We start from the raw sequence: 14,508 nt of genomic DNA on the forward strand, positions 1-14,508 counted from the left end.
GCTTTCCCCTCCTCAGCCCTGCGCAGAGGGGTGTTTCAAGTTTCAGGAAGGGGTTCTGTGCTAAAGGTGGTCGCCTCAGGAGGGTCTGAACAGCAGCAGGATATGGGGGGCCCTCAGATCCCCTACAAGTGCACTCCCCACAAAGCTCAGGGCCTACTGCAGACTCAACACCAGTACCCCCAGCCCTGATCAGAGGAGACATCTTATCCACGTAACCCCAACCCTCTCGGGGCCCCAGACCTGTCCATTCCAACCAGGGCTCTGAGGAGGATAGTCCCAGCCCAAGGAGGCTGATGACCCCAGGTGTCAGGGATGGCCTGAAGGGGGCAGTGCCTGCTTGGTCGTCTGCATGACCTTCCTCCCGAGGGGAATTCCTCTCTGTCTCCGCCTTTGGAGCATAGTTCAGAAGGGAAAAGTCTGTCCCATAAATAGGACATTTGTCCCCGACCATTGGGACAATCACAGTGGCTGGGAGGGGATGTGGCATTAAGTGACCAGTGCAATAACAAAATTATTATTTAATAGCAGTAATAATAGTTGCTGTTGCTACTGTTTTTTGGAAGCTTCCTGTGTGCCAGGCGCTGTGTTAAGCATTTTATATACTGATTTCACTTAATCCTCAAGAGTAGTCTTATGGGGTAGGCACTGTTCCCATTTCACAGATGAGGAAACTGAGGCCCAGAGAGGTGAAGTGATTTGCCTGAGATCTTCCATTACATAGAGATGCTGAGAGTCTGAATTTCTATTGCTTCGCAGTGAGAACCCTGAGCACTGGGAGGCACTGCAGACGGAGGAGATCCAAACCCTGTTCTACCCTGGGAACTCCCAGTCAGGGTGACAGGCAGGGACTGGAGGGCCACCTGGTCAGGTGACATTGCTGGTGACCAGCTGTGGGGGTGGGATGCCTGCAAGGGCATCCTGCTCACGGACTGGACTGACTGCTGTCAGGTCCTGAGCCCCCATGGGCCCAGCCCTAGGGTGGACACCTCCTGGGGTCTGCTCACTGCTCTTGTCCTGTCCTGTTCTCTCTGGGCTTCCTTGAAGACAGCGGTTCTTTCAGACCGTTGTGCTGATGAGGAAACTGAGGTCAGTAGAAGTTATGTGACTTTTCTAGGGTCTTTCAGCCAAGGGAAGGGGGAGCTGGGAGTGGTACCCAGGCAGGGACTCTGAGGCCTGTGCTCCACCTTCCTGCCTGGGCAGGGCCTCCTGGGCCTCTGAAGCCCTGAGCTTCCTTCAGACACTGCCCACTCGCCTTGTCACAGGGTCCAAGTCTTTCTCCCTGATCAAACTGGGATCCTGATTCCTCTCGAGGTGCTTGGGACCTGGTACAGCTGGGTCTCAGTGACTGAATGAACAAATCTGGGAAACATGGTTCCAGAGCTGAGAGGCCAAGAGGCAGAGACCAGCTGTGGTCAAGTGTGTGGTGCTCAGGGCCAGACGGGTCCAGAGAAGGATTCAGGGAGAGCTCCCCCCAACCCCCACACCCAGGGATGTGGCAAAATCTTGCTCCTCTTCATTTTGTCCACTGTTGTGAGGGCAAAGATTGTGAAGGTAAGGGGGAGGGAGAGGAGGATTGGGACCTCTCATGGCCACCACTCTGTCCCCATTCCCAAGGCGGGGAGATGGAGGTCACACCTGGACTCTCAGCTGCCCAGGGCTCCTGGGGAGCCTGGCCCAGCCCTGCCTCCTCCTGGCCAGGCCACTGCTGGGGTGGGTCAGCTCCCAGGATGGTGAGCGGTAGCAGGGCTGAGCTACCACTGCGTATCTGCCCCAGGGGGCTGAGTCTCCTCTGCCACCTTCTCTACTGCCCCAGAGGGCCCTGCCCTGCCCCTGGGCATCCCCTTCTTCCCACCGTAATGTGGGGGCCTCTACCTATAGTCAGGCCTGGGGTCGGGAACCCATGGTCTGGCCTTTGCCTCCACTTCAGTGAGACGCCTCATGCTGGTCGCTTATCTTCCATGGACTCAGCTTCCCTGGAGCTTCAGGGAGGGAGCAGGAAGTAGCAGCTCCTGGGACGTCTCAGGCCCCCTCCCGCCCCCAGGTGTGGACAGGTCAGGACAAGAACCAGCCAGACAGGGTGGATGAGGCTTCTCTGTTCCTCTCCACTGCCGTCCTCCCTCTCCTCACGTTGAGCAGCAGGAATTTTAGGATTCTGAGGGAGATTCTAGGCATCAGGGATGCAAGGATTCTAGGGTTTTATGTGCGGGCAATTCCCAGCTTCCGAATTTCTGAAATTTTAGGTTCCAGGAGCCTGCAAAGCCTCGGATTGGGCTGGGTAGACCCTGAGTTGAGGCTGAGCCCTGTGCCACACCTTGACCTGCTGGTGCCAGACAGACAAAGCCTGGAGAGTTTCTCGGGGCTGCTTGGGGGGAGTCAGTGGCCCAGCTGGCCTCCTGGCTCTGGTGCTGTCTGCACTACCACCCCCAGCATACACAGCCAGCTGTGTATTCGAGAAATCTGAGAGCCAGGGACTAGGTGGTAGAAGAAGAGATAGCCATTTTGGTGGCGGCGGGGAGGGGACAGACAGGGGCCAGGCCTCCTCTTCATTCGCTTGTGATGGGATTGTCCTCTTGCATACCAGGATGTGGTTGAGGGGAGGCCTGGGGAGGGCTGGTGACTGGCTGGGTCACATAGCAAGGTCTGAGCCACACCGCTGGGCCAACCAGATCCTCCTGGGGCTGGCATGGGATGTGGCTCAGCAGGCCCAGGTCCAGCCTTGATGGGTCAGAGCCAAGCTCAAGGACCCCAACAGAGTGGTGGACGGAGGCCTGAGCCCAGGAGCCTGAAGCTGGGCGGCTTGGCCTCGGCTGAGGGCCTTCCAGTATTTCAGTGCCTCCCCCAGCTCCTTCCAGTGCCCGTCTGGGCCTGTGAACACAGCAGCTGCCTTCAGAAGGCTGTGGGCATGGGAGTGGGAGCTGCCCTGTGGGGAGAAGGCCTGATGCCTCCCCATGAGGAGAGGGCCTTCCTCCTGGAAGACTTCCTGGCTGGGTGAGACCACCTCCCTCTGGAGGGGACTATGCGTGTGCTTGTGTGCACACATGTGTGCTCTTTGGGTCCACACTCCAGGGCGGGCCCAGACACGTCCTTGGAGGACCTGTGCTTTTGCCTTCTGTGTGTGTGATCAGCATTCGGTGTCCCAGTGGGTTGGGGTAGCAGGTGCCTGGCACTGCACCCCTTGATGTGTGAGCTGGTGAGGCTTTCACCCACTTGAGTGGGGACCCGCATCCAGGGGGGCCGCTGTGTGGGTCTGCAGTAAAATGTGACCGTTTGTTCCCAAAGGTTGCCAAATGACAATAGAACAGCTTTGGGTTGAGGCTTCTGTTGCTTGGTGAAGTGGTACGAGAGCCTCAGCTAAAGGCCTACCTCTCCCCTCAGACGGGGCTGTTCCTCCTTCTCCTGTTTCCTTCTTAGCTCGAAAGATGCACGTGCAAAGACTAAGGAGGCCGAAGATCCAGGGAGCATCTAGTGGTTTTGGTGGTTCTGTTCCAGGATGTGAACCAGGACACTTGTCTGTCTCTACTGCCTGTGGCCTGAAAATCCACATCTCTCAGTGCAGGGCTGGCCTAGCCTGCTTGGAGGTGGGGGTACTGCAGTATTTCTGGGATCACCTGAGGGGACCTTCCCCTCCCAGGTCTTCCAAGGAACACGCTGGTGGAAGTTGGGGACGCAGGCTAGGGTCCTGGGTCCAGGTCCTGCCTCGGTGTGTGGCCCTGGTTAGGTTCTTTCCCCTCTCTGGGGCTCACTTCCCCTTCTGGAGGGAGGAGAGCTGGATTAGGTGGTTTCTAAATGCCTAGGGAGCAGGTGATTGGGGCCGTGGGTGCCTGGAGAAGGCAGGGCTCTGGCGGGCAGGAGGGGAGGGCTGGAACTGGGCGGGCACTAGGGGAAAGGGAGGCACCTGGTCTGGGAGGCTGGAGGCCAGGTTCTGGCCATGCTTTGGCCACTGATTGCACCATGACTGGGCATTCATCACTTGCCTGGGCTACTTGCTCGCCACGTGTAACATTGGGAGATGTTCATTCAGTCGTAGATAGTCACTGTGTGCCGACTTCGGGCTGGTAGCTGGGGACACAGAGGAATCACATCCTGGTTTCCCCTTCAGGGAGCACCCAGCCGCGGCTAGGGGTGAGAGAGAGAGAGAGTGTGTATGTGACACAGTCACAGATAGTGACATCCTGGTGTGATCATGGCTGTGACCATGGGAGCCAGAGACGGCTTCCTGGAGCAGGTGACACTTCACCTTGAATGGTGAGGTAGAGAAAGAGGTTCCACGAGAGGGAACAGTTTAAGCAAAGTCCCGGAGGCAAAGTGTCAGGCACTGGAGCTGGAGGGAATGGGACCGGAGAGGAGGCGTAAGGCCAGGAACCACAGGGTGGAGGCCCTTGGACCCCGCTGGATGAGGGGGAGCCTTGGAAGCAGTGGGCAGGCAGAGGAAAGGCAGCACCTGGCTTGAGTTAGGGGGTGCGGTGGTTGGTCTCAGGCTCTGGGAAGTCTGAGGTGCTTCTGACCTGCTCTGGGGGAATGCTTGGGGGGTGGTTGGGGGATGGGCAGCATGAGGGGGTCGGAGAGTCAGCACTTCCCCTCTGTGGGTGAGGGCCCCCCCAGCAGCGTTTATCAGGCCAGCACAGCAGGAAGTGGCTGGGGCAACCTACAAGGTGGAGAGAAGGGGCAGGCCCAGCCACGGAGGGTGCCACAGAGCCTCAGAGTCAAATGTGACTCCTAGATCTCCGGTCTGAACCTTGACACCTGCCTCATGCAGCCCTCCCTCTCCCCAGCCATCTACCAGGCCCCTGTCCCCTGCTCTTGAGCAGGGTGAGCCAGGCCTTGGTGGATGTCCATTCGTGCTCACACATATTTATCGAGCATTTACTGGACACTTCTAGCCGCTGAGGATGGAGCTGTGAATGAGACAGTGCCCCTGCCTTCCAGTTGAGGAGCCTGACAATAAACAAATGAGTAGATCATTCAGTGTCCCACGGTGATAAGTGGGATGCTGGAAACTGAGACAGGATAAGAGCCCGATGGGGCACTTTTTTAGGTGGAGTGGTTAGGGAAAGAAGGCCTTGTGTTTGAGAAGGTGCGGGACGTGGGAGTGAGCCATACAGGTGTCTGGAGGAGCACTCCAGGCAAGGGGAGCTCCCGTGCCCAGCCTGGCCTAGAGGTGGCAGCACGCGGAGTGGGCTGGAATAGCGGCAGTGTGGCAGCGGCCGGCCGCAGGGACAGGCCACATGGGCCTGGGAGGCATGTGCTGGCTTTGGCTTTTACTCTGAGAAGGTGAGAAGTCACTGGGGAGCGAGAACTGGTCAGATTTGGGATCTGTTTTGAAGACATTTTTACATTTGTTCCATACAAGCCTGCAAGGTGGAGGGGTCATAGTCCACGTTATACGATGATGACACTGAGACTCAGAGAAGTCATCTGAACTCCCCTGCCTTGCAGCAGCAGGACCCCTGTCTGCTGCCTGTCTGTTGCCCATGGTCCACCCCTGAAACACCCTGCTGCCTTTCACAGCTTCCTGCTGTCTGGACAGTAAGGGCAGGCACCTTAGCGTGGTCTTCAAGGCCCTTCTCAGCCTGCGCTCATCCTTCCTCTCCTTCCGCCTGACCTCCCTGTGTCCTCCCTGGTCCCTGCCTGTCCCCGCACTGTCCCCACTTAAGACATGGAGTGGAGGGAGGGTCCCAGGAAGCCCTTGGTTCAGATTCTAGCTCCTGTGTGATCTTGGGCAATTTACTTAACTTCTCTGAGGCTCTGTTTCTTCCTCATTTGTACAGTGGTCTGAAGCCATCCACTTTCTAGGTTATTGTAAGGATTATATGAAACAATCCATGTAACATGTTTAGCACAGGGCCTGGTAGATGGTAAGCACTCCATAACCACGACCTTCTGTTTTAAGCGGGGATGGCTGGGTTGGATAAGTGGGTTAGAATGTTCCCTGTGAGCTGGGGAAAAGAGGCTGAGTCAGGGAGTCTTTCTTGTCTGCTGTCTGATTATATGGGCGGGAGGCTGAGGTCACACATCAAATTGGGGGCCCTAGTCTGTGCGGCTGGTTCTCCCATCTCCCTCTCTCCCTTCGGGCCTCTGCCCTGCCTGTCTGGTCACCTCCACCCCACCAACATGGGCAGCTTACCCGTTCAGGTGCCAGCAGCAAGGGGCCCGTGTATCTTCTGGCTTCTGCATCCACCTAGAAAGGGGGCGGGTCCGGGTCTGTGTTCTCCTGGGCTGCAGAGGAGCCCCAGGCCCCTGGGGTAGGCAGGCACATCAGGTTCCTGGTCAGCTCAGAGAGGGTAGAGTCGAGTAGCCTTTTCTTCCTGGCTCCGTCACCTGGGCAAGTCTGCGACTCTGGTTCTGTCCACTCCTGCTGCCTGGGAGTCTGTTGTCAGCCCTGTGCACTCCCACCCTCCTTGTGGTCAGCCCTGTTTCTGCCTCATTTACCGTGTTGAGTCCCCCCTCCCCCCGCATAGGGGGCAGTGATCCCAGAGGAGGATCTTCTTGGAGTTACCCTGTAGCACCTCAGGCTCCCCCTTGCCCGTGGAGGGAGGCGCACCCTGCCCTGCCCTGCCCTGCCCTGTCTGGGAAGTCCCCAGCCCAGTAAGTATGTCTGTGACTGAGGGGCAGGGGACCAAGCCAGAGCCTAGTGTGCTCCTAGTGGGAGTGCCCCGGGTCTCCTGGTGTGCTCCTGTTGGGTGTGCTCCCGGTGGGAGTGCCCCAGGTCTCCTGGTGTGTGCCTGTTGGGTGTGCTCCCGGTGGGAGTGCCCCAGGTTTCCTAGTGTGCTCCTGGTGGGTGTGCTCCTGGTGGGAGTGCCCCAGGTCTCCACAGGTACTGTGGGGCTGCTTGGGTCACCCTTCAGGGTGGGAAGGGCCTAAGCTGAGGCCTAAAGAGTGAGGGGGTAGGGTAGGGAAGGTGGGTCTGGGTCAGGGTTCTGGCGGGGAGCTCTGCCTGGTGATGGGTTGGAGGAGTAGCTAGAGGAGGCCCTGGCTGCAGTGGGGAAGGGCAAGAGGCAGGGAGCAGGGCCCAGGAGCCCAGGCAGGCTGGGGAGGCCTGGGTGGGTGGGGGCAGCGGGGATGGAGAGGAGGGAGTGGGTCAATAACATGGTGATAAGGAAGGGAGGGAGTGGTCCAGAGTGATCCGTTTGGAGGTAGGGGTACGGTAGGGCCGAGGGGCGTCAGTATGTCATATACTTGGAGAAGGGCTAAAAACCAAACCGTTAAACTTGCAGCTTCTTCATTTGCAAGTAAGGTGCTTCAGACGTTCATCCCCACACCTGCCTCCCTGTCTGACCCTCTCCAGGGTGGGGCGTGGGCATGAGGGGGCCCTTGGTGAGGTTTGGGGGAACGTGGGTGAGGGCCAGGGCTAGGGTGGGGTTAGATGCTATCTAGAGGACAGCCACAGGGACCCTGGAGTCTCGTGTTTACTAATGGACCTCGGTCCATTTTCCATTTGAAAGTCCACGGGCCGCAGTCTGCTCCGGGCCCCCTGGTCCCTGGTGAGGGGGACCTTATTTGATAAGCTGTGTCTTAGACGTTTGGGAGGGTGAGACACTGTGGCGAGGGAGCGAGCTTTGGGTCTCAGTTTCTCATTCTTCAGTCCAGATGGCCCAGGAAATCAGCAGTTTCGTTTATAATTGTTCTCTTAGTCTCTGCGTGTTATATTTAAAATCATAAAGCTGCTTTCTAATGATGGTTTTGGGGAACAAACTGGGACAAACTCAATTCTAATAGACTTAAAATACTTTTATCATTTTTTCTTCTAATTATCAAAGTGATAAGCAACTGTAAAAACTTTAAACAGTACAGACATGAAGGTTGTAGAAAGTGGTCGTCTTTCAAGATTGGGGTGGGAGTGAGGGCTGGGCCTGAAGTTGAGGTCAGGGATGTCACTGTCCCTTAGTCTTTAATGTCTCTTGGTTCTTGATAAAACGGATTTTACATTTTATGAGGGCAGTGCTGATGGGGCTGCCCCAAGGAGGTTGTTAAAATATTCTGCCTCTCACCAGGTCAGGATGTGCATTTTGTGCACTGCCCAAGGGTACCAGGTGGGCGTGGGGAGGTGAGAGCAGGGAGCGAGTGCACTGAAACCCAGACTGTCCTCTTTGCTGAGCTGTGTACCCTGCTGTAGGGTGCCTGAAGGAGGAGGCGTTTTTCTAATTTGCTCAAAGGCCCAGCCTGGGTTAGAGGCAGCCCTGCTTTCCCAGATAGGGAGCTGGTGAGCTTAGTGTTGGATGGGGAATGTGTGGTGCCTGGGGCCATCCAGGAGGAGGTCGGGGGACATCGGGGTATCCAGTCTGGAGCCCTGCAGGGGATGTGGCTGGAGGCAGGGTGTGATACTCATTGGTGCCTGGAGTAATTGAGCCCTCCAGGGTGCTGAGGGGCCAGACTAGGGCCTGGCTAAAAGGCCAGCACTAAAGGCCCTTCTGGTCAGGAGCAGCCAAGGCCTTGGGGCTGGGAACAGGAACTGTCTGTCTTAGCAGTAGAGGAGTGAGCAGATGAGTGAGTGTGGCCTCTAGTACACACATGGTGACGTGTCACAGTCATCTGGATGACAGCTCTGCTTTGTGGAAGGGGAGGCTTAGGCTCAGAATGTGACATGACTTGCCCAGGTCTTCAGGCAAGAAGTGATGGAGCCAGGACTGGAACCCAGAGTTGCCTTGCGTTTTTGGGGAGGGTCTCTGGCCTAGAGCCCAGGGACTTGCCAGTGGCCCCGGCTCCCCAGCAGGTGGCTGAGGCTGCTCTTTCTGCACCCAGGTCCTTGGGGCAAGGAAGAGGAACTCACTGCCCTAAGGGTTGCTCCTGGTCAGCCCCCACCATTCCTGGGACCCCAGAAGACAGGCCACGCCACAGATGGGACAGGGCAGAAATCTGGTGCCACAGCCAGTGACAGGATAGAGATTTGGGGCTGGAGTAGGGCAGAAGACCCCAGTATGCCTCCTTGGGACTAGCATGCAGTGGCCACAAGTCCCTGGGAGACAGAAAATAGGCTTCTTGGCCCCCCGGTCAGTCCGCTGCCCGCCCGAGGGCCGCACCTGCTGCCTTGCCTGGCAGGACTGGAGGGAGCTGGCTTCTGCACAGGGGCGGGGGCCGCTTCTTCACCCTCGGGCCCAGGAACCCAGCCCCCACCTAGTTCCTCATATCTAAGGGAAGTGTCTCCAGTCCTCTTGCCTGCGTTAGCCGAGTCCTGCGAACACCCAGGAGGGTGGCACCCGGAGGGCGGCAGACTGAGGTGGCCCTGCCCATAGGTATCACTTGGTGATTGGGCTGGGGGGTGAGGGCGGGGGTGTTGGACATCATGAGGCTCGGGAGCAGTTGTATGCAGTCGAGTTGTTGGTAGGCAGTGTGGGGACTGAAGGCTGTTTGTGTGGCTGCTGTGTGGGGCAGGAGGTGTGTGTCCCTGGAGGTGGTGTGAGGTGTACGTTTGTGGTATGGGTGTGGTGTGGTTTGTGGACCCGGGCCTGGCCGAGGCTGGGTGTGTACTGTCCTTGGTTCTTATGTGGGGAGCTCTGAGGGGTTTCCTGAGGTCTGGACTCTGGGTTTCCTGCCCAGCCTGCCTGGGGTGGGAGTCTGTGCAGGAGAGGAGGAGGTGAGAGGGGACAAGCTCAGGCCTCAGGTCTGGACCCCTGGGCTGCCTTCCTCCCCATCTGCTCCTCCCACCTCTGGGGCTTTGCTTGAACCCGAGCACAGCTCTATGCAGAGGGGGAGCTAAGGATGCAATCTGGGGCTGGGTCTTGGCCACGAGGACTCTTGAGCTGAATCTAGAAGGAGTTAGGACCTTCACGGCTGCTCTGACCCAGGCCTGACTCACTCGTGCAGATCGGAACGAAAAGGAGGCTCACGCCCACATGGGTCAGCAGGCTCTGTGGTGACCGAGGGCGGGCCGTCCAGTCCTGAACTTCTCTGTGTTGCTACTGTCCTTTCCCAATCCCCTCGGCTCTGGATCAGCCAGGTCCTTTCCCATCCCTGGGCCTTGCACACTCAGTTCCCTTTGCCTGGAAGGACAACTTCCTACTTATCCTTCAAGACCCTGCTCAGGAGTGCCCTCTGGAAGCCTCGCTGACTCCGCCAGACAGAGGCAGTTGCAGCCTCTGAAGGCCCCTTTGGCTCTAGCAAGTGACCTGGGCAAGTTCCCACCTCACACAGCCTCCATGAAATAGGGTGAAAGTCCCAGGCCTTGGGGTTGTCATGAGGACGGCCGACTTCAAGGTGGAAATCTGCTGGAGCTGGGCACGTGGTGGGCACTTAGGGAGTGAAGTGGGAGTATGCCTCTCCTTGGCTGAGGCTCTGGACCGCCTTGCTGCTGGACTGGCAGAATTGGTGTCCCTAGTCAGATGGGCAGGGATGGCACGCAGGAGGTGCTGGGCTGAAACAGAGAAGGGGCAGTCAGGTTTAAACTCTGCCCTTGAGGGTTGTTAGAGAACAGAAGGGCAAAAGCTTTGGCTCCGGCCAGAGGGACTCAGGCCAGACCTGACAAAGGACTGGCTGGCAAGGATTAGAGATTCCAGACAACTCTTACTTACCTCTGGAGTGAGTGCCCTTGTGAGCCCAGCCGGGTCCTGGGCTCTACTGTGGATGGCAGGGAGGACAAGAAGGCGTGCAGGCTGTGGGTTGGGTGGAGATGGACCCTCACAAATGGAACAACCAGAGACAGAGCAAGATCAGTGCTGAGCTGTGTGGCTCAGCCTCCGAGGCCTAGGAGCCTGAGTGGGTGGTCAGGGAGGACTTTCTGGAGGAAGCAGCCTGGAATCGGTACCTGAAGGTGGGAGGATGTGGTTTATTTACTCATTGTCAGCAGACAGTTTCGGGGGCTTCCATGTGCCAGGCTGGTGCCTGGTGTAAAATGTGAAATGGTGGGAGTTGTGGGCCGGCCCAGCCTTGCTCGGGCTGGGGGTATGTCATGGACAGCTTAGGCAAGTCACTTCCTCCCTGTGGGTATTCGTTTCTTCATCTGTAAACATCAGGACTGGGGCAGCTGAGGAGCTGGCCTTGAGGGCACTGGGAAGTGTGGAAGGGCTTTGAGCAGGGGTGGGACCGTAGTTGGCACAGCAGAGAGGCCCTCTGGGGAGATGGGAGAAGCAGGGGCAGGTGGAGTGGTTGGGTGCTAAAGTCTGAGCTGAGCTCTTGGGGTGGAGGAGGGGAATCCCCCAACTTGTGACCATGCTGTTGCAACAGGATGACACTCCCCTCTGCCGGGTCCCTGCTTCCCTGGGGGCAGAGACTGAGTAATATCTCATAGCAGCTGAAGGGCTTCAGCCTCCAAATCAGGGCCAGGATTGGCCTGGAGCAAGTGAGCCACTTGCCTCAGATGCAAAATATAATGGGAGGGAACACCAAAAAGCTCAGTAATCAAGATAAATAATATTTTTAAGTGCATGCTCTTTTTCTCTATACCTTTTTTTTTTTTTTTTTTTTTTTTGGTGAGGAAGATTGGCCCTGAGCTAACATCTGTTGCCAGTCCTCCTCTTTTTGCTTGAGGGATTATCACCGAGCTAACACCTGTGCCCATCTTCCTCTATTTTGTATGTGGGATGCAGCCACAGCATAGCTTGATGAGTGGTGTGCGGGTCTGTGCCTGGGATCCAAACCCGCAAACCCTGGGCTCCTGAAGCGGAGTGTACGAACTTAACCACTACGCCACTGGACTGGCCTCTAAGCAATATATATATATTTTTATCATCTTTTTTTTATTTTTTGAGGAAGATTAGCCCTGAGCTAACACCTGCTGCCAACCCTCCTCTTTTTGCTGAGGAAGACTGGCCCTGAGCTAACATCGTGCCCACCTTCCTCTGCTTTATATGTGGGATGCCTACCACAGCGTGGCTTGCCAAGTGGTGCCACATCTGCACCCGGGATCTGAACTGGCGAACCCTGGGCCGCTGAAGCAGAACGTGTGCACTTAACCACTGTGCCACCGGGCCAGCCCCGCAATATTTTTTGAAAAATCAAAATTAACGAAAAAAACTCCTCAAGATAAACAAAATGTCAAAATTTTATTTTATTATTTATTTACTTATTTTTTGTTTCCTCCCCAAAGCCCCCGTGCATAGTTGTATATTCTAGTTGTAAGTCCTTCTAGTTCTTCTGTGTGCACTGCTGCCACCGAATGGCTGCTGACAGATGATTGGTGTGGTTCTGCACCTGGGAACTGAATCTGGGCCCCGGAAGCAGAGTGCTGTGAACTTTAACCACTAGGCCATTATGGCTGGCTCTCAAAATCTTAAATAAAGAGGTTCAGCATTGCCATTCTTTCTTTGCCTCAGGCTCTAGCATGGCTCAGCAGGACACTGCTCCAAACTTCTTTTTTCAAGGAGCTGCCTCCTCCGGGAAGCCTTCCTGAGCCCAGCTTGGTGAAGGCCCCAGGGGCTATTTTTGCTGCCTGAGTGGTGTCTCACTCCACCAGCCTGAGGTGCCTGGAGGGCGGGTCCAGCTCTGAGGTCTGGCTTATGCTTCCAGGGCCTTCAGCAGGTCTGTCCTAGAGGGGTGTCAATGCGGAGTCCCCAAGTCTGACCTTGGCCTGAAGCCTTTAGTGCAGGAATAGGAACTTGAGAGAGGCCCAGGAGAGGGCGGGACCCTCCTCGAGGACAGAAGTGGTTTCCTGTTTCCTAGCCCTGGTCATTCTAGCAGGGTGTTTGGGGCCGTGGAACCCTTAGAACAGAGCCTGGCCTGTGGCCGCTGTTCGTGCTCGCGATTGCTTTGGAGAGGACGAGAGCAGAGTGGTCGAGAGTCTAGAGCTGCACTGTCCAAGAGAAACGTGATGTGAGCCACAGTGCGCTTGAAAGTGTTTCTGTAGCCACGTTCAAAAGAAGCAGGTGAAATCAATTTTAATAATATGTTTCATGCAAGCATCTAAAATATTATAATTTCATTATGTAATAAATAGAAAAAAAATTGAGATATTTTATATACTTGCTTTTTTGTATTGTCTTCAGAAGCCAGTGTGTGTTTTCTGCAGCGCCTCCTATTGTGCGCACACATCTTGCGTGTTCGCTAGCCATGTGAGGCTGTTACTGGTTACTGTATTGGACAAAGCAGATCTAGGCTCGATTCAAACTGCCCCTTCCTAGCTGTGCGACTTTGGGCGAGTTACTTAACCTCTCTGCCTCAGTTTCTTCATCTTGAAGTATGAGGTATGTACCTCATAAGGTTGCTGTGAGGATTAAATAAGTTTTTAAAAGGTGCTCAGGTACCTAGCATATAGTAAGGACTATTTGTGTTGTCTAGAGTTTGTTTTTTAAATTTGCCGTTTAAGTAGCACCACTATTTTTTGCCAATTCTTTCTGAAGTACTAATTACTTAAAATTTATTTTTAAAATACTCACTTTTAAAACATATACCTATTTTAGTCCTATCCTAAGAAGTAACTGTGGAGTCTACCTAAGATAAATACGTAACAGGTAAATTTAAAATGTTCACGAATACCCCCGTAAAGCCATCATGCAGAGCCCAGCTGTTATGGGCTGGCCCTGCCCCAGGCCTGCCCATCTCTCCCCACTCCTGCCCAGAGCTGAGGCCATCTGCGCTGGCTGGTGGCCTGCTCTCAGGGATGGCCTGCTCCTTCTCCTCCTGCCTGGAAACACGCTCTTTGGGCTCCTACACGTGTTTAGGTGCAGGGCCCCTGGGATCTCATGCCCTTGCCTCTGTTCCCTGCTCAGCCCTCAGCCCACCTCATGGCTCTCAGGCTGGGTGGAGAGGGTCCTTTCTCCTCAGGGTCCCTCATCTCTCTCCGACAGGCTCTGTGTTGTGGGGGGACTGCCTCAGTCATGGAGCTACCTCTGCCCGCTCCCCGTGTCATTCCTGGGGGCCATCCAGCTTCGTGGCCAGGCCCCTACAATCCCAGCCACTGGTCCTGGGGAAGGGCCAGAGAATGGGGAGTCCTGACTCCCCTTTACCACCTGTGTGGCCCCCACCTCTGGGCAGTCCTGTCTGTCTGCCTCCTCACCCCCACTGGAAGGCCTTTCTCCTGTCTAACCTCCACATCACAGGCTTCTGTTAGGCTCCCTGAACCCTTCCTTCCTCTTCCTTCTCTTCCTCTTCCGTGTCCCCCTCCTCCTCCTTCCTCTTTCCCTGCTTCCCTCCTCCTCCTGGCGTCCCTCTGCGCAAAGTGGCCTTGCCTCACGGACTTTCTCCTTCACCTCTGTCCTTGCAGCTTCCACCTCGGGCCACGATGAGGAGCTCTTCAGCGTAGCTGCTGCCTCTGTGAGGACCCCGGGTCCTGGGCAGGCCAGCGGGTGAATCAGGAGGTGAGTCAGGAGGTGGGAGGGCCGGAGCTGGGCTGGGTGGGGCAGACTAAGCCCCAACATTGAGGTGGGTGGAGGTGAGACCTGAGGTCCCATTTTCCATTGTGAAAACTGAGGCTGAGCGGCAGAGAGAGGGTGAGGCCCAGGACCTTGTGAAGAGCCTCCTCGGAGGCTTTGGAGGGATGGGACGGGGCGGGGCGGGGACCATGGCTTGGGGTGGGGGTGTATCTGCTTACTTGATTCCCTTCTGAGCCTGGTGAGTTATGGTCTCTCTCATTCCCAGATG

At 56.2% G+C, this 14,508-nt stretch overlaps 1 protein-coding gene across 4 annotated transcripts in view; it reads left to right on the forward strand.

Annotated features, from left to right (window-relative positions):
- Positions 1–14,508, forward strand: part of ARAP1 (ArfGAP with RhoGAP domain, ankyrin repeat and PH domain 1) — a 62,939-nt gene that overhangs the window by 3,171 nt on the left and 45,260 nt on the right. For 2 of the 4 annotated variants that reach the window (XM_070625869.1, XM_070625871.1), the window contains exons 1-2: positions 9,121–9,230; positions 14,132–14,225. The gene's annotated coding sequence lies outside the window, so the exon portion shown is untranslated. Of the gene's footprint in view, positions 1–9,120; positions 9,231–14,131; positions 14,226–14,508 lie in introns of those variants that run through there. The other 2 variants (XM_070625870.1, XM_070625868.1) reach the window with 1 other exon arrangement.

This window comes from Equus przewalskii, chromosome 6, assembly GCF_037783145.1.
Source record: "Equus przewalskii isolate Varuska chromosome 6, EquPr2, whole genome shotgun sequence".
Taxonomy (NCBI): Eukaryota; Metazoa; Chordata; class Mammalia; order Perissodactyla; family Equidae; genus Equus; species Equus przewalskii.